Source organism: Rana temporaria, chromosome 13 (genome assembly GCF_905171775.1).
Source record: "Rana temporaria chromosome 13, aRanTem1.1, whole genome shotgun sequence".
Taxonomy (NCBI): Eukaryota; Metazoa; Chordata; class Amphibia; order Anura; family Ranidae; genus Rana; species Rana temporaria.
The window spans coordinates 2506074-2526927 of record NC_053501.1 but is presented as its reverse complement, the minus strand read 5'-3'; positions in this window follow the sequence as shown (position 1 = coordinate 2526927).

The window sequence follows — 20854 nt, the reverse complement described above, 5'->3', positions numbered from 1 at the left end:
GGGGGGGGGGTATTTTGGGTACAGGGGGGCACATAGCATTATATAGAGGGGGGGATTTTTTGGGTACAGAGGAGCACATAGCATTATATAGGGGGGGATACTTTGGGTACAGAGGAGCACATAGCATTATATATTGGGGGGGGGGGTTTTGGGTACAGGGGGGCACATAGCATTATATAGAGGGGGGATATTTTGGGCACAGGGGGGGGGGACATAGTATCATATATGGGGGGGGGGGGGAATTTTGGGTACAGAGGAGCACATAGCATTATATAGGGGGGGGATATTTTGGGCAGGGGGGCACATAGCATTATATAGAGGGGGGGGATATTTTGGGTACAGAGGAGCACATAGCATTATATGGGGGGGGGGGATTTTGGGTACAGGGGGGCACATAGCATTATATAGAGGGGGGTATATTTTGGGTACAGAGGAGCACATAGCATTATATAGGGGGGGCATATTTTGGGGTACAGAGGAGCACATAGCATCATATAGGGGGGGGGGATATTTTGGGTACAGAGGAGCACATAGCATTATATAGGGGGGGCATATTTTGGGTACAGAGGAACACATAGCATTATATAGGGGGGGGGGGTATTTTGGGTACAGAGGAGCACATAGCATTATAGAGGGGGGGCATGTTTTGGGTACAGGGGGGCACATAGCATTATATAGAGGGGGAGATATTTTGGGTACAGAGGAGCACATAGCATTATATGGGGGGGGGGGGGATATTTTGTGTACAGAGGAGCACATAGCATTATATAGGGGGGGTATTTTGGGTACAGGGGGGCACATGGCATTATATAGGGGTGGGGATATTTGGGTACAGAGGAGCACATGGCATTATATAGGGGGGGATATTTGGGGTACAGAGGAGCACATAGCATTATATATTGGGGGGGGGGGGGGATTTTGGGTACAGGGGGAGCACATAGCATTATATAGAGGGGGGATATTTTGGGTACAGAGGAGCACATAGCATTATATGGGGGGGGGATTTTGGGCACAGGGGGGCACATAGCATTATCTAGGGGGGGTATTTTGGGCACAGGGGGACACATAGCATTATCTAGGGGGGGTATTTTGGGCACAGGGGGACACATAGCATTATATAGGGGGGGATATTTTGGGTACAGAGGAGCACATGGCATTATATAGGGGGGGGGGTATTTGGGGCACAGGGGGACACATAGCATTATATAGGGGGGGGGTATTTTGGGCACAGGGGGACACATAGCATTTAATAGGGGGGTATATTTTGGGTACAGAGGAGCACATAGCATATCATTGGAGGATGAAGGAGATCCCAGCCCCCCCCCCCCCCCCCCCCATACATTCCTCTGTCATTCTTGGCCGGATACTTTGTTACAAATGTTACATCACATTTTCTGCAGGCAGGATGCTGCTTTGGCTGCCATGGCAACCGACTTTCTCACCAACTTTCCACTTCCCATGTGACCCCGGGTGACCCCAGAGTGGGTTCCAGCCAATAGCAGACATACAGATGTGGAGTGTTGGCCCCCGACCACAATGTCTGATCTGTTATATAACCCCCCCCCCCCCCCCCATGTACTGACATATGGGAGGGGGGAGTCCTCACTGTATAATGTAATGAATGGAATTCCACAATCACTATAAGAGGGATCACCCGCCAACATTCCTCCCTACAGGCTGAGGAGGGAAAATGGGGGGGGGGGGGCTCAGCAATACCCTCATCACCTGTCACCTGTAATATACATACAAGGGGGGGGGGCTCAGCAATACACACATCACCTGTCACCTGTAATATACATACAGGGGGGGGCTCAGCAATACACACATCACCTGTCACCTGTAATATACATACAGGGGGGGGGGCTCAGCAATACCCTCATCACCTGTCACCTGTAATATACATACAGGGGGGGGCTCAGCAATACACACATCACCTGTCACCTGTAATATACATACAGGGGGGGCTCAGCAATACCCTCATCACCTGTCACCTGTAATATACATACAGGGGGGGGCTCAGCAATACACACATCACCTGTCACCTGTAATATACATACAGGGGGGGGCTCAGCAATACACACATCACCTGTCACCTGTAATATACATACAGGGGGGGGGGGCTCAGCAATACCCTCATCACCTGTCACCTGTAATATACATACAGGGGGGGGGGCTCAGCAATACCCTCATCACCTGTCACCTGTAATATACATACAGGGGGGGGGCTCAGCAATACCCTCATCACCTGTCACCTGTAATATACATACAGGGGGGGGCTCAGCAATACCCTCATCACCTGTCACCTGTAATATACATACAGGGGGGGGGCTCAGCAATACACACATCACCTGTCACCTGTAATATACATAGAGGGGGGGGCTCAGCAATACACACGTCACCTGTAATATACATACAGAGGGGGGGGGCTCAGCAATACCCTCATCACCTGTAATATACATACAGGGGGGGGGGCTCAGCAATACACACATCACCTGTCACCTGTAATATACATACAGGGGGGGGGGGCTCAGCAATAACCTCATCACCTGTCACCTGTAATATACATACAGGGGGGGGGGGCTCAGCAATACCCTCATCACCTGTCACCTGTAATATACATACAGGGGGGGGGGCTCAGCAATACCCTCATCACCTGTCACCTGTAATATACATACAAGGGGGGGGGGCTCAGCAATACCCTCATCACCTGTCACCTGTAATATACATACAGGGGGGGGCTCAGCAATACCCTCAAGAGGAGGAAGAAGGGAAGGAAAGGGAGAGAGGAAGAGGAGGAAGAAAGGAAGGAAAGGGAGAGAGGAAGAGGAGGGAGAAGGAAAGGGAGAGAGGAAGAGGAGGAAGAAAGGAAGGAAAGAGAGAGAGGAAGAGGAGGAAGAAGGGAAGGGAAGGTAGAGAAGGAGAGGAGGAAGAAAGGAAGGAAAGGGAGAGAGGGAGAGGAGGAAGGGGGAAGGAAAGGGAGAGAGGAAGAGGAGGAAGAAGGGAAGGAAAGGTAGAGAAGGAGAGGAGGAAGAAAGGAAGGAAAGGGAGAGAAGGAGAGGAGGAAGGGGGGAAGGAGACGAGAGGAATAGAAGGAAGAAAGGAAGGAGAGGAGATAAATAGAAGGAAGGAAAGGTAGAGGAGAGAAAAGCAAGGAAGGAAGGAAGAAAGAAAGAAAAGGAAAGAAAGAAAGGAAGGGAAGTAAAGGAAGGGAGAGTATGGAAGAAGGAAGGAGAGGAGAGGAAAGAAGGAAGGAAAGGAAAGGGAGAAAGGGAGAGAAGCAAAGGAGAGGGGAGGAAAGAAGGAAGGAAATGAGAGAAAGAATGTACGAAAAGAAGGAAGGAAGGAAAGGGAGAGGAGAGGAATAGAAGGAAGAAAGAAAAGGAAAGAAAGAAAGGAAGGGAAGTAAAGGAAAGGAAAGCGAGTGAAGGAAGGAAAACATTCGAGGAAAGAAAGAAGGAAGGAAAGGAAAGGGAGAGAGTGAGAGAAGGAAGGAGAGGAATAGAAGAAAGAAAGAAAGAGGGAAAGGAAAGGAAGAAAAAAAGGGAAGGGAAGGAAAGAAAATGAAAGGAAAGGAAGTGAGGGAGAGAAGGAATGAAGGAAGGAAGGAAGGAGAGGAGAGGGAGAGAAAGAAGGAAGGAAAGGCAAGGGAGAGAAGGAAGGAAAGGCGAGGAGAGGGAGAGAAGGAATGAAGGAAGGAAGGAGAGAAGAGGAAAGAAGGAAGGAAAGGAAAGGGAGAGAAGAAAGGAGAGGAGAGGGAGAGAAGGAATGAAGGAAGGAAGGAAGGAAGGAGAGAAGAGGAAAGAAGGAAGGAAAGGGAGAGAAGGAAGGAAAGGAGAGGGAGGGAGAGAAGGAAGGAAGGAAGGAAGGAAGGAAGGAAGGAGAGAAGAGGAAAGAAGGAAGGAAAGGAAAGGGAGAGAAGGAAGGAAAGGAGAGGGAGGCCTCGTACACATGACCAGTTTCCTCGGCAGAATCCATCAAGAAACTTGGTGGGAGAGTTATTTTGCCGAGGAAACCGGTCGTCTGTACATTTTTAATTGAGGAAACTGCCGAGGAACTCGTCGAGCCAAAAAGAGAGCAAGTTCTCTTTTTCCTCGACGGGAATGGAGAAAATTGGCTCGTGGAGTTACTCAACAAGCCTAACAAGAACTCGATGTGGAAAACGATGTGTTTCGCCCGCCGAGTTCCTCGGTCGTGTGTACGAGGCCGTAGAGTAGGAAGGAAGGAAGGAGAGGAGAGGAAAGGAGAGGGAAGGTGAAAGAAGGAAGGAAAGGAAAGGGAGAGAAGGAATGAAGGAGGGGAATGGAAGGAAGGAAGGAAGGAAGGAAGGAAGGAAGGAAGGAAGGAAGGAAGGAAGGAAGGAAGGAAGGAAGGAAGGAAGGAAGGAAAGGAAAGGAGAGGGAGAGAAAGAAGGAAGGAGGGGAAAGGGAGATAGGGAAGGAAGAAGGGGAATAGAAGGAAGGAAGGAAGAAGGGGAATAGAAGGAAGGAAGGAAGGAGGGGAATAGAAGGAAGGAAGGAGGGGAATAGAAGGAAGGAAGGAAGGAGGGGAATAGAAGGAAGGAAGGAAGGAGGGGAATAGAAGGAAGGAAGATACAATGTGTCTGTATGATTGATAATTACTATATTGGGATCTATGAAATTTGAAGAATGATTAGAATAAACCAATAAATAGCTACAAGAGCGTGTCCCCCTCCCCTGGCCTTGTTGGAATGGGCGGAGACACACTGTGAGTTAGGAGATCTCATTGGGTGATTCTCCAATGGGGCACATGAACCGCCCAATCACCTTGGCATGGGGTAATGGGCACCCATCGCAGATCCGTTGGAATTTGTTGCACTGACTCTCCGGTTCCAAATTTTTTTGACAGCTTCCCAAATTTCCTGAACAATGCCTATTCATGTCCTGCCAGGCTGTGCCAGCTTCGGGATGCCAGCCTGCAGCTGTGCATTGTTTCCTCGGAAGGTGTGACTCTATTTGCACTATGGGTGGTGAAAGCCTTTTTTGCTCATTAATAGGCTGTGCGCCTGATACGGCCCATGTTTATGCAGCTTCCTTTAATCCCGTCCGATCTCTCGGCCTGTCCCTGGATGGCCTATGTGGAAAATGTCCTCGCCTTGCAGTTGCTCAACTGGAATGAGGACAAGTTGTTTGCAGTGGAGCCTTTCCAAATGCCTGCACAGTAACCTTTGTCTTCAGTAGCCTTTGGTGGCATTTGGGGAGTGAGCGTCCCGGCGTCCCGGACCTTGCTAAATAGAATTGTCCCGGGCAACTTAAAGAGTCTCTCCGGCACAAGGAGGTGGATCGGCCCGTGGAATGCAAATTCTACCCAGGAAGCTTTGCAGTTTTCTTTTTTCTTTTATTCCATTGTAGTCTCTATTCACCAATCTCCTACATGGAGTCTGCCTTACCGGACCTGCCCGGGCCCACAACCCTGACAGCTGGGCAGGGATGACTGCACCCGTTCTCTGCCCTCTTGTTCCTGCTGCCAGGGATGGACTGGCCATTGGGACTACAGGGAGTTTCCCGGTGGGCCGATGGCTCAGTGGGCCGGCTTCAGTGACAGCGGACCGCCGCCCCCCCTCCGCTCCTCTGTCTCTCCCTTCCTGCAGCGCTCACCTGGGGGGGAACAGAGAAGCAGGGGGAGGACCAGAGGAGCAGGGGGGGGCAGGGGAGCATGGGGGAGGGGACAGAAATCTGACTCGACAGCTATGGCCTGGGAGTTTCTCACTTCTGCCTAATCTTGTCCCATAAGGGGGGGCACCGAACTGATACTTTGCCCCGGGTGAAATAATGTCTAGCTTCCCCACTGGTACTGCCTATAAGAGTACCAGTACCAGCCGTTCTACTCTAATAAAGCAGAATGGCTAGTGGCTAGTGAACGTGGAGAGGGGGCTTGGGTGGCAGGGGGTTGTCCGGCCGCTATGAGAGAGACCTGACAAAGTGGGCCAGTCTGGATGAAGTCCAGGGCCAAATTTTTGTCCCAGTCCAGCCCTGTCTGCTGCCCGTGGTTGGCATGGAGCGCGCACTGCACATGGCTTTCTTTCTAGCAGATAGAAGGTAGTTGTGCAAGGCTGATGTGTCTTTGGTGTCAGCTGTGGGCAGATGAGGTGGGTGGCAGGAATGTTGGCGCATGGTGTGGCAGCAGTAACTGTCAGAGAAGATCTTTAGCTTTTGGTGAGGGGGCGCCCCTCCATCACCATCACCCAGGGCCGCCATCAGGAGGGGTAAAGCCCATACAGATGTAAGGGGCCCGGGGGTCCTGAGGGGCCTGGGCTTCCAGAGTGACCGTGCCCCTCAGGACTCCGGGCCCCTTTACAAGTTGGCACCTCCCCTTTGTTCTTTTCCGCCGCCCCTACCCTAGTCCCAACGCCCGCTTGGGTTGCCCGCTGCACCGGCTCCTGACTCCTAGCCAGTAACACCCAGGGCCGCCATCGGGAATTATTGAGCCCCTTACAGAGCTTCAGGCATGGGCCCCCTGGAGCAGAGAACGGGGGGGGGGGCGTGGGGGTAGCCATCCGTGGCCCTGGGGACCTATTCTTTCATATATTTTTTTCTTTTATCTTTTTATTAAAGGGCCCAGAGGGGGCCACCATAAATTGGTGTGTCTTCATAAATTGGGGGTCTACATAAATTGGGGGGCCACCATAAATTGGTGTGTCTTCATAAATTGAGGGGTCTACATAAATTGGTGTGTCTTCATAATTTGGGGGTCTACATAAATTGGGGGGCCACCATAAATTGGTGTGTCTTCATAAATTGAGATGTCTACATAAATTGGTGTGTCTTCATAATTTGGGGGTCTTCATAAATTGAGGGGTCTGCATGAATTGGGAGTCTACACAAATTGGGGGTCTACATAAATTGGGAGACTACATAAATTGAGGGGTCTACAAAAATTTGTGTGTCTTCATAAATTGGGGGTCTTCATAAATTGGGGGAGGGTCTACATAAATTGGGGGAGGGTCTACATAAATTGGGAGTCTACATAAATTGGGGGAGGGTCTACATAAATTGGGGGTGGGTCTACATAAATTGGGGGAGGGTCTACATAAATTGGGGGAGGGTCTACATAAATTGGGGGTCTACATACATTGGGGTCTACATAACCTCTGAGTAAAAAAGTAACCACATTAGTTTTACATTTTGTGTTGAGTACTCGGTGATATTCTCTCATTCTAGACTTGTGAATATGTAACAATGTTTCTCTTCCATAACGTTACAAATTCAATTTATTGCGCAACTTTCTGTTATCAGATCAGTGAGAATGTTGTCCCGTCTGTGTCGCTATTACAGGCTTCACAATTATAGAGATATGAGTAATGTGGAAATATGAGAGGTTGTGAAATTCATTTATTAATTTCCAGTGTTTTGTGCCCAGAAGAGGAGAAAAAAAATCGCATTCCTCTCGACGCCAAATCCATGGAACTTGTTTACCACGGAACTCCACTTCATAGGAAAGAGAGGAGATGATTGGACCTGCCAATAGAAGGGAAGACCAACCCTGAAAAATAACCGAAAATTCCTCTCATTTGTTTTCCCCGGACTTTACCTAATCAATAGATCGCAGCCTATCCAATCACTAGAGAGCGGTGACATCACAGAGAATGCAGCCTATCCCTTCACTAGAGAGCGGTGACATCACTGAGAATGCAGCCTATCCCTTCGCTAGAGAGCGGTGACATCACTAAGAATGCAGCCTATCCCTTCGCTAGAGAGCGGTGACATCACTGAGAATGCAGCCTATCCATTCACTAGAGAGCGGTGACATCACTGAGAATGCAGCCTATCCCTTCACTAGAGAGCGGTGACATCACTGAGAATGCAGCCTATTCACTCACTAGAGAGCGGTGACATCACTGAGAATGCAGCCTATTCACTCACTAGAGAGCGGTGACATCACTGAGAATGCAGCCTATCCAATCACTAGAGAGCGGTGACATCACTGAGAATGCAGCCTATTCACTCACTAGAGAGCGGTGACATCACTGAGAATGCAGCCTATCCAATCACTAGAGAGCGGTGACATCACTGAGAATGCAGTCTATCCAATCACTAGAGAGCGGTGACATCACTGAGAATGCAGCCTATCCAATCACTAGAGAGCGATGACATCACTGAGAATGCAGCCTATCCAATCACTGGAGAGCGATGACATCACTGAGAATGCAGCCTATTCACTCACTAGAGAGCGGTGACATCACTGAGAATGCAGCCTATCCAATCACTAGAGAGCGGTGACATCACTGAGAATGCAGCCTATCCAATCACTAGAGAGCGGTGACATCACTGAGAATGCAGCCTATCCAATCACTAGAGAGCGATGACATCACTGAGAATGCAGCCTATCCAATCACTGGAGAGCGATGACATCACTGAGAATGCAGCCTATTCACTCACTAGAGAGCGGTGACATCACTGAGAATGCAGCCTATCCAATCACTAGAGAGCGGTGACATCACAGAGAATGCGGCCTATCCAATCACTAGAGAGCGGTGACATCACTGAGAATGCAGCCTATCCCTTCACTAGAGAGTGGTGACATCACTGAGAATGCAGCCTATCCCTTCACTAGAGAGCGGTGACATCACTGAGAATGCAGCCTATCCCTTCGCTAGAGAGCGGTGACATCACTGAGAATGCAGCCTATCCAATCACTGGAGAGCGATGACATCACTGAGAATGCAGCCTATCCAATCACTAGAGAGCGATGACATCACTGAGAATGCAGCCTATCCAATCACTGGAGAGCGATGACATCACTGAGAATGCAGCCTATCCAATCACTAGAGAGCGATGACATCACTGAGAATGCAGCTTATCCAATCACTAGAGAGCGATGACATCACTGAGAATGCAGCCTATCCAATCACTAGAGAGCGGTGACATCACTGAGAATGCAGCCTATCCAATCACTAGAGAGCGGTGACATCACTGAGAATGCAGCCTATCCAATCACTAGAGAGCGGTGACATCACTGAGAATGCAGCCTATCCAATCACTAGAGAGCGGTGACATCACTGAGAATGCAGCCTATCCAATCACTAGAGAGCGGTGACATCACTGAGAATGCAGCCTATTCACTCACTAGAGAGCGGTGACATCACTGAGAATGCAGCCTATCCAATCACTAGAGAGCGGTGACATCACTGAGAATGCAGCCTATCCAATCACTAGAGAGCGGTGACATCACTGAGAATGCAGCCTATCCAATCACTAGAGAACGGTGACATCACTGAGAATGCAGCCTATCCAATCACTAGAGAGCAGTGACATCACTGAGAATGCAGCCTATCCAATCACTAGAGAGCGGTGACATCACTGAGAATGCAGCCTATCCAATCACTAGAGAGCGGTGACATCACTGAGAATGCAGCCTATCCAATCACTAGAGAGCGGTGACATCACAGAGAATGCGGCCTATCCAATCACTAGAGAGCGGTGACATCACTGAGAATGCAGCCTATCCCTTCACTAGAGAGCGGTGACATCACTGAGAATGCAGCCTATCCATTCACTAGAGAGCGGTGACATCACTGAGAATGCAGCCTATCCCTTCGCTAGAGAGCGGTGACATCACTGAGAATGCAGCCTATCCCTTCGCTAGAGAGCGGTGACATCACTGAGAATGCAGCCTATCCATTCACTAGAGAGCGGTGACATCACTGAGAATGCAGCCTATCCAATCACTAGAGAGCGGTGACATCACTGAGAATGCAGTCTATCCAATCACTAGAGAGCGGTGACATCACTGAGAATGCAGCCTATCCAATCACTAGAGAGCGATGACATCACTGAGAATGCAGCCTATCCAATCACTGGAGAGCGATGACATCACTGAGAGTGCAGCCTATCCAATCACTGGAGAGCGATGACATCACTGAGAATGCAGCCTATCCAATCACTAGAGAGCGGTGACATCACTGAGAGTGCAGCCTATCCATTCACTGGAGAGCGATGACATCACTGAGAATGCAGCCTATCCAATCACTGGAGAGCGATGACATCACTGAGAGTGCAGCCTATCCAATCACTGGAGAGCGATGACATCACTGAGAATGCAGCCTATCCAATCACTAGAGAGCGGTGACATCACTGAGAGTGCAGCCTATCCATTCACTGGAGAGCGATGACATCACTGAGAATGCAGCCTATCCAATCACTAGAGAGCGGTGACATCACTGAGAATGTTTGAACAATATCTGTAATAAATAAAAACAATAAATAATCATTGTTCTCCTATTATAATTATAATGAGGATAGAAATCTCCTGCATTGGTGACGAGCTCTTCCATTGGTCGGTTGGCCTCCATGTTCCTTCAGAAACACATTCAGCTTCTCCTGTAACTAAACTCAATGAATGAATAATTCCGTTGGTTTGCGTCGTTGCGGCGCACCTTCCCCGTGTTTGTTCAGCGCGGAGCTTTTCATTTTTAAAAACACAATTTGGCGACGGCGCTCGCGTGGTTTCTGACTTTGTTTAATAATTGGCTTCTTTTTATTGGAGGACGCGGAGCGCGGCGGCGGCAGCTGTGTCTTATAATCTAATGCGCTCTTTAATACCTTAAAAAGGAGACAAAGACCTCCAGCCAATCAGTTAACTTCTTTGGCAGAAAGTCCCAACAAGCGCTTTATGGGACCGCCGGCCAAGTCCGGCATTCTTCATTATCACCGAGCAGGAAGGGGAGCGGGGGAGGGACGGGCGGGCGGACGCGCGGCCTATCCTCGCCGCTATAGGGCTTCAAGCGTTTCCAGAAGAAGGCCGGGGGACGGGGGGGGTAATTGCCCCCGGGGCAGGATACACAGAGGTCCTGAAAATGGCGGACAACCTTTTAAAGGCTTAACCACTTCAGCGCCGGACCATTTGGCTGCCCAAAGACCAGCGCTCTTTTTTGCGATTCGGCACTGCGTCGCTTTAACTGACAATTGCGCGGTCGTGCGACGTGGCTCCCAAACTAAATTGACGTCCTTTTCCCCCCACAAATAGAGCTTTCTTTTGGTGGTATTTGCGTTTTTTATTTTTTGCGACAATTTCGCGACAATTTTGGGGGAAAAAAAGCAATATTTTTTACTTTTTGCTATAATAAATATCCCCAAAAATGTATAAAAAAACTTTTTTTCCCTCAGTTTAGTCCGATACGTATTCTTCTACCTATTATTGGTAAAAAAAAAATCGCAATAAGCGTTTATTGATCGGTTTGCGCAAAAGTTATAGCGTTTACAAAATAGGGGATAGTTTTATGGCTTTTTTGTTAATATATATTTTTTTACTAGTAATGGCGGCGATCAGCGATTTTTATCGTGACTGCGACATTATGGCGGACGCATCGGACACTTTTGGCGCTATTTTGGGACCATTGTCATTTATACAGCGATCAGAGCTTTAAAAATGCACTGATTACTGTGTAAATGACACTGGCAGGGAAGGGGTTAAGCACTAGGGGGCGAGGAAGGGGTTAAGTGTGTCCTAGGGAGTGATTCTAACTGTAGAGGGGCGGGGCGCTACGTACGTCACGAGAGTGATCGCTGCTCCCGATGACAGGAAGCTGTGATCAGTGTCCTGTCACTAGGAAGAATGGGGAAATGCCTTGTTTACATCAGCATCTCCCCGTTCTTCCTCTCCGTGAGACGATCGCAGGTCTCCCTGTGGACATCGAGTCCGCGGGAAATGCGGTCAGACTCACGGAGCTTGCAGCCGCTTCTTAAAGGGGACGTACAGGTACATCCATACAGGAATAGAAAAAATGGTACTACAGCGCTACTACAATATAATCACAAAAGGAAAAAAACACACACAGCAAAAATACCCAAATGGTAGAGCTGCAAACACGGGACGGTGTACAAACCAAAGGAAATATTAAAACATAAGTGCTGCGCTATTACCAACAATTGCTGCTGTAAGTACAAATAGTGTTAAAGATACCTCATAAACACCCTTCTCAGGAGGTATCAATATATTCAATTAATCATTGCCTGTGATGAAACAAATGTGCAAAATAAACAGAAAAAATATTAAATACAATTAAAGTAACCAAAAGCCCCAAAAAGGACCCAACGTCCCTATTCACTCACACCTTGTGCAAGTGCATAAATAAAAACCAAAATTAGTGACACACTAAATATGGAAGTCTTAATGGCAGCTTATGGACAATGCACACACAGGCAGATAGATTAGCCTGAAAGCTCGGCTGATAGGGTCACTTGGTTAACCCATGACTAAGTCACGTGCCTAGTGACGTAACGCGTGGGGGAGGAGCCTAGTGACGCGATCGACGGGAGATCCGTCCGAATGAGGAGATCGCAACGCTGAGCGGCTTATCCCATTACTGCCTCGCTGAATGCTGTGATTGATCGGGGGGTTTCGTGAGTGTTACACCGCACTGAATACTTTTTTGCCACATATACTATACAGTCTTGCACTATGTCTTGTCTCCTTTTTTACATGAGCTGTCAATTCTGGATGAATGGATATCCACTGGCTGCCTGACATCATCGTTTATAGTACCATCAAGTTTACCTGGGACTGACCCCTTCAGGCTAATCTATCTGCCTGTGTGCGCATTGTCCATAAGCTGCCATTAAGACTTCCATATTTAGTGTGTCACTAATTTTGGTTTTTATTTATGCACTTGCACAAGGTGTGAGTGAATAGGGACGTTGGGTCCTTTTTGGGGCTTTTGGTTACTTTAATTGTATTTAATATTTTTTCTGTTTATTTTGCACATTTGTTTCATCACAGGCAATGATTAATTGAATATATTGATACCTCCTGAGAAGGGTGTTTATGAGGTATCTTTAACACTATTTGTACTTACAGCAGCAATTGTTGGTAATAGCGCAGCACTTATGTTTTAATACATCCATACAGGGCCGCCATCAGGGGGGTACACCGGCGTTACACCTGTAAGGGGCCCGATGGTGCCCAGGACCCCCTCCCCCTTTTTTTTTTTTAAATTTGCACCCCATTATAGCACCCCATTCTAGCAGCCCTTGTAACACCCCATTCTAGCACCCCATTATAGCATTCCATTCTAGCACCCCATTCTAGCACCCTCTTCTAGCACCCCATTCTGGCACCCCATTCTAGCACCCCATTATAGCACCCCATTCTAGCACCCTCTTCTAGCACTCCATTCTAGCACCCTCTTCTAGCACCCCATTCTAGCACCCCATTCTAGCCCCCCATTCCAGCACCCTCTTCTAGCACCCCATTCTAGCCCCCCATTCTAGCCCCCCATTCCAGCACCCTCTTCTAGCACCCCATTCTAGCCCCCCATTCTAGCACCCCATTATAGCATTCCATTCTAGCACCCTCTTCTAGCACCCCATTCTGGCACCCCATTCTAGCACCCCATTATAGCACCCCATTCTAGCACCCTCTTCTAGCACCCCATTCTGGCACCCCATTCTAGCACCCCATTCTAGCACCCTCTTCTAGCACCCCATTCTAGCACCCCATTCTAGCCCCCCATTCCAGCACCCCATTCCAGCACCCTCTTCTAGCACCCCATTCTAGCCCCTCATTCCAGCACCCTCTTCTAGCACCCCATTCTAGCCCCCCATTCTAGCCCCCCATTCTAGCACCCCATTCTAGCACCCTCTTCTAGCACCCCATTCTGGCACCATATTCTAGCACCCCATTATAGCACCCCATTATAGCACTCCATTATAGCACTCCATTCTAGCACCCTCTTCTAGCACCCCATTATAGCATTCCATTCTAGCACCCCATTCTAGCACCCTCTTCTAGCACCCCATTCTGGCACCCCATTCTAGCACCCCATTATAGCACCCCATTCTAGCACCCTCTTCTAGCACTCCATTCTGGCACCCTCTTCTAGCACCCCATTCTAGCACCCCATTCTAGCCCCCCATTCCAGCACCCTCTTCTAGCCCCCCATTCTAGCCCCCCATTCCAGCACCCTCTTCTAGCACCCCATTCTAGCCCCCCATTCTAGCCCCCCATTCCAGCACCCTCTTCTAGCACCCCATTCTAGCCCCCCATTCTAGCCCCCCATTCTAGCACCCCATTCTAGCACCCTCTTCTAGCACCCCATTCTGGCACCATATTCTAGCACCCCATTATAGCACCCCATTATAGCACTCCATTATAGCACTCCATTCTAGCACCCTCTTCTAGCACCCCATTCTAGCACCCCATTCTAGCACCCCATTCTAGCACCCTCTTCTAGCACTCCATTCTAGCACCCCATTCTAGCACCCCCATTCTAGCACCCCATTCTAGCACCCCCATTCTAGCACCATATTCTAGCACTCCATTATAGCACTCCATTCTAGCACCCTCTTCTAGCACCCCATTATAGCACCCCATTCTAGCACCCTCTTCTAGCACTCCATTCTAGCACCCCATTCTAGCACCCTCTTCTAGCACCCCATTCTAGCACCCCCATTCTAGCCTCCCATTCTAGCACCCCATTCTAGCACCCCATTCTAGCCCCCCATTCTAGCACCCCATTCTAGCCCCCCATTCTAGCCCCCCATTCTAGCCCCCCATTCTCTTCCTGGCAGTGAAGGGCCTGTGCTTTGTAGGGATCAGGGTTTTTCGGATCGCAGGGAATCTTCCAGGATTCAGCGTTCCATTGGATATTTTTCTTATCCTATAACACATTCTGAGCGGAGCTTTACATCGGTTTTCCTGACCGCGTAATCCCGGCACTCAGCGCCGGCGGATTACCGTCTTTCCGTAAAATGTAAACCTTGTCACCGCTAATCACCAATAATGTTATTTCTCCTGCTAATGAAAAACATTATTTCATGGAGTTTACGAGGCGCTCCGGCGATTGCGAGTGACATAAGTGCTGAAACAGGAAGCGAAATCACGCGGCCCCACATTTTCCTAATCAAATTCACATTTTCTCTAAGCCAGAAGAAAATCCCAAACAGGCCAAACAGATTCCCCCGGGGCGCGGCAGGCCATCGCGTTCTGGTAATTCGCTGCGCAGATACGGGGCTCGCCGCTGGAGAGCGACTTCATTCTCTGTATTATGGGGAATATGTAGCAGGGATCCTCAAACTACGGCCCTCCAGCTGTTGTAGAACTACACATTCCATGTGCCCCAAGTGGCAGCACTTGGGGCACAGTGCCAGCACATGGGGTACAGTGGCAGCACATGGGGCACAGTGGTAATATTTGGGGCACAGTGGCAATATTTGGGGCACAGTGGCAATATTTGGGGCACAGTGGCAATATTTGGGGCACAGTGGCAATATTTGGGGCACAGTAGCAGCACATGGGGCACAGTGGCAGCACTTGGGGCACAGTGGCAGCACTTGGGGCACAGTGGCAGTTCATGGCGCACAGTGGCAATATTTGGGGCACAGTGGCAGCATTTTTGGGGCGCAGTGGCAATACATGGGGCACAGTGGCAGCATTTTGGGCACAGTGGCAATATTTGGGGCACAGTGGCAGTACATGGTGCACAGTGGCAATATTTGGGGCACAGTGGCAGCATTTTTGGGGCGTAGTGGCAATACATGGGGCACAGTGGCAATATTTGGGGCACAGTGGCAGCACATGGGGCACAGTGGCTATATTTGGGGCACAGTGGCAGCATTTGGGGCACAGTGGCAGCATTTGGGGTACAGTGGCAGCATATGGGGCACAGTGGCAGCACATGGGGCACAGTGGCAGCACTTGGGGCACAGTGGCAGCACATGGGACACAGTGGCAGCACATGGGGCACAGTAGCAGCATTTGGGGCACAGTGGCAGCACATGGGGCACAGGGGCAATATTTGGGGCACAGTGGCAGCATTTTTGGGGCGCAGTGGCAATACATGGGGCACAGTGGCAATATTTGGGGCACAGTGGCAGCACATGGGGCACATTGGTAACATTTGGCGCACAGTGGCAGCACATGGGTCACATTGGCTGCGTTTAATGGGCACAGTGGCTGCGTTTGATTTTTTTTTTTCAATAATTTTTTAGTTTGTTTGTGCCCCCCCCCCCCAAAAAAACATTGAGCACCAGCCGCCGATGGGCCTCGATATTCCTTTCCTTTGACGCGGGTCTCGTTAATAGTGATGTGGGGCTTAGTTAATCATGATGAGTGTGGTTGGGCGAGATGCGTGGTACGTGTGGCTCGTCATTCTTCCCCAGACAATATGTCCAGTATGAGGTCAGTAGCCGCCATCCCTCTGGTGGCATTACTATCACATGTGTATTATGCCCATCGCAGAATGGTAATCATCGCGGCTTTGTTGGCTGACATGCTCCTCACTGAATGAGCAGAGATAATTAGTTGGGGGGCAGCAGACGCCTAATCAGGCCCTACCACCGGTCATGCCAATTTGGCTCAATCTCCTCAACGTATTGCCAAGTGGTTGACAGAATGCGAGTCTTCTGCTGACATACACTTTCCCTCGGCGCTAAATACGCCGCGACAGATAACGCGCCCGTTCCCGAAACAGGGCGCGGGGGGAAACACGCCGGGGGACCCAAGGTGGGATCTCTGATGAGGGATTCCGGATGAAACTTTATTTTAGTTTTAGGATGAGATCGGGGAAGTGTTTGGACCTCAATGCTCCCGGCGGCACCACCGAGTGGCTTTTTCATTCATTTTCTGCAGTGCCGGGACGCGGTCATCTAGAGCCCAGGGCGACCAGGCCAAATCGTGTGCCCCCCCCCCAAAAGAAAAATCAAACCCCTCCCCTCCCAAAGCATAAATTCCCCCTCCTCCCAGTACAACTTCGCCCCCTACTGAAATCTCCTATTCTAGCAAACGTCTTTAAAGTTCAGCTCTTCTCTCTCTCTCCCCATATGCCCCCCAGCAGAAATTCACCACAAATCCACCCCCCCAGCACAAATTCCCCTCCTCTAATACCCCACCCTAGCACAAATCCCCCCGTCCCCCTCCACAAATTCCCCTCCTCCAATACCCCGTCCTAGCACAAATCCCCCCCCCCTCCACTTCTTATTCCATCCTCCCAGCACAAATTCCCCTCCTCCAATACCCATTCCTAGTACAAATCCCCCCGTCCCCCCTCCACAATTTCCCCTCCTCCAAAACCCCATCCTAGCACAAATCCCCCCCCCAGCACAAATTCCCCTCCTCCAATACCCCGTCCTAGCACAAATCCCCCCCCCTCCACTTCTTATTCCATCCTCCCAGCACAAATTCCCCTCCTCCAATACCCATTCCTAGTACAAATCCCCCCGTCCCCCCTCCACAATTTCCCCTCCTCCAAAACCCCATCCTAGCACAAATCCCCCCCCCAGCACAAATTCCCCTCCTCCAATAGCCCATCCTAGCACAAATCCCCCCCCCCTCCACTTCTTATTCCATCCTCCCAGCACAAATCCCCCTTCTCCAATACCCCGCCCTAGCACAAATACCCCCCCCCCCTCCACTTCTTATTCCATCCTACCAGCACAAATTCCCCTTCTCCAATACCCCGCCCTAGCACAAATACCCCCCTCCCCCCTCCACAAATTCCCCTCCTCCAATACCCCGCCCTAGCACAAATACCCCCCTCCCCCCTCCACAAATTCCCCTCCTCCAATACCCCGCCCTAGCACAAATCCCCCTGTCCCCCTCCAAAAATTCCCCTCCTCCAATACCCCACCCTAGCACAAATCCCCCCACCCCCTCCACTTCTTATTCCATCCTCCCAGCACAAATTCCCCTCCTCCAATACCCATTCCTCAGGGAAGAAAGGGCCACCTGTATGGGGTAGCCTTGGGGGAAGAAAGAGACACCCACGGGGGTAGTCTCAAGGGAAGAAAGGGACACCTGTGGGGGAAACCTTGGAGGAGAAAAAGGCCATTTGTGAAGGGAGTCTTGTGGAGAGGAAAGGACCACCCATAGAGGGAGCTTTGGGGGGACGAAAGGGTCACATGAGGGGGAAGTCTCAGGGAAAGAAAGGTCTACTTGTTGGGGGAGCTTCAGGTGGGGAAAGGGCCACTTATGGGGGAAGCCTTGGGGGAGAAAAGGACCATTTGTGAAGGGAGTCTTGTGGAGAGGAAAGGGCCACCCAAGGGGTTAGTCTCAGGGGAAGAAAGGGTCACCAATGGGGAAAACCTCAGGGAACAAAGGGCCAACTGTGGGAGAAGCCTTGGGAGAGAAAAAAGCCACATGTAGGGGGAGTCTCAGGGATAAAAAGGTCATCTATGAGGGGAGCTTCAGAGAAGGAAAGGCCACCAGTGAGGGAAGCATTTGGGGAGGTATCGGGCAACCCACTGAGGAAGCTTTCGGGAGGAGAGGACCATCTATGTGGAGCCTTAATGGAGGAAAGGACCACCTGTGAGGGGAGTCCTGGGGGATGAAAGAGCTACCTGTGGGGGAAGACCCAGGGAAGAAAGGGCCATCTGTGTGGGGTAACCTTGGGGAGGATAGAGCCTAATGTTGGGGGAGCCTTGTGGGAGGACAGGGACACCCATGGGGGTAGTCTCAGGGAAGAAAGGGAAACCTGTGGGGGAAGCCTTGGGGGAGGGATAGGCACATTGTGGAGGGAGTCTCAGGTGAAGAAAGGGTCACCAATGGGGGAAACCTCAGGGAACAAAGGGCCAACTGTGGGAGAAGCCTTAGGAGAGGAAAAAGTGACATGTATGGTGAACTGTTAGGGAGAAAAGGTCCACCCATGGGAGGAGTCTCAGGGGAGGAAAAGGACATCTGTGGGGGGAGCCTTGGAGCCAGTTGTGGAGGGAGCCTCAGTGAAGAAAGGTCCACCCATGGGAGGAGTCTCAGGGGAGGAAAAGGACATCTGTTGGGGAGCCTTGCAGCCAGTTGTGGAGGGAGCCTCAGTGAAGAAAGGTCCACCCATGGGAGGAGTCTCAGGGGAGGAAAAGGACATCTGTGGGGGGAGCCTTGGAGCCAGTTGTGGAGGGAGCCTCAGTGAAGAAAGGTCCACCCATGGGAGGAGTCTCAGGGGAGGAAAAGGACATCTGTTGGGGAGCCTTGCAGCCAGTTGTGGAGGGAGCCTCAGTGAAGAAAGGTCCACCCATGGGAGGAGTCTCAGGGGAGGAAAAGGACATCTGTGGGGGGAGCCTTGGAGCCAGTTGTGGGGGGAGCCTCAGTGAAGAAAGGTCCACCCATGGGAGGAGTCTCAGGGGAGGAAAAGGACATCTGTGGGGGGAGCCTTGGAGCCAGTTGTGGAGGGAGTCTCAGTGAAGAAAGGTCCACCCATGAGGGAAGGCTTGGAGGAGGAAAGAGCCACCCATAGGGGGAGATTACTTGGATGATTCCGAAGCGGGATTCATTTATTTTGGAACATTACTAATTGTGATTTTTATCCATAGAACAAATGGACTTGTAAAACGCGTCAGCTCCTTTAAAATGTCAAAGCAAATTCAAACCGTTTGCAAGTCTAACCTTTTCCCTCCTTTTCTTCTCCTCCCTGAAATGTCTTCGAAGTCCAAGCCAGGGCCGACCTCCTCCTGTTTATAAGAAGTCTGCAGACTTATATAGAGGGATCATTATATGGAGGGATCATTGTATGGAGGGATCATTGTATGGAGGGATCATTGTACGGAGGGATTATTGTATGGAGGGATCATGATATGGAGAGATCATTGTATGGAGGGATCATTATATGGAGGGATTATTGTATGGAGGGATCATTGTATGGAGGGATCATTATATGGAGAGATCATTATATGGAGGGATTATTGTATGGAGGGATCATTGTATGGAGGGATCATTCTATGGAGGGATCATTGTATGGAGGGATCATTGTATGGAGGGATCATTGTATGGAGGGATCATTATATGGAGGGATCATTGTTTGGAGGGATCATTGTATGGAGGGATCATTGTATGGAGGGATCATTGTATGGAGGGATCATTGTATGGAGGGATCATTATATGGAGGGATCATGATATGGAGAGATCATTGTATGGAGGGATTATTGTATGGAGGGATCATTGTATGGAGGGATCATTGTTTGGAGGGATCATTCTATGGAGGGATCATTGTATGGAGGGATCATGATATGGAGGGACTCTATGTGTGATCAGCTCGGTGGAGCACATCAGTTATACATTCCATGTATTTTTGGATCAGATCTTTGTGTCTCTGTGATTGGTGGAGGAATCAGTTTGGTTGGTGGAGACATTTAAGCCCAAATCCCTCTGACACCGATCCGCTGACACCGACCCTCTGACACCGATCCTCTGACACCGATCCTCTGACACCGATCCTCTGACACCGATGTCGATCTGTTTTATTTTTATTTTTTTTGTTACAATGCTGAGAAAAACAGGAAATTGGTGGAGTGGGCCGCCCAGTGAATGGCTCGTACTCCGGGAATGTCTGGAAGTGTTGAGCTTAGTGAGAGCCAAATCCACATTTCTCCATCGAGAACAACAGACACCTAAATACTTCTCTCCTGATATGGAGGAATGTGTGTCTTAATTACTTCTCTTCCTCCTTATCCTCCTCATCCCTCCTCCTCATCCTCATCCCTCCTCCTCACCCCTCCTCCTCCTCATCCTCATCCCTCCTCCTCACCCCTCCTCCTCCTCCTCATCCCTCCTCCTCATCCCTCCTCCTCCTCCTCATCCCTCCTCCTCATCCCTCCTCCTCACCCCTCCTCCTCCTCCTCACCCCTCCTCCTCATCCCTCCTCCTCCTCATCCCTCCTCCTCATCCCTCCTCCTCACCCCTCCTCCTCCTCCTCACCCCTCCTCCTCTTCCCTCCTCCTCACCCCTCCTCCTCCTCCTCATCCCTCCTCCTCATCCCTCCTCCTCACCCCTCCTCCTCCTCCTCACCCCTCCTCCTCATCCCTCCTCCTCCTCATCCCTCCTCCTCATCCCTCCTCCTCACCCCCTCCTCCTCCTCCTCATCTCTCCTCCTCATCCCTCCTCCTCCTCATCCCTCCTCCTCCTCATCCCTCCTCCT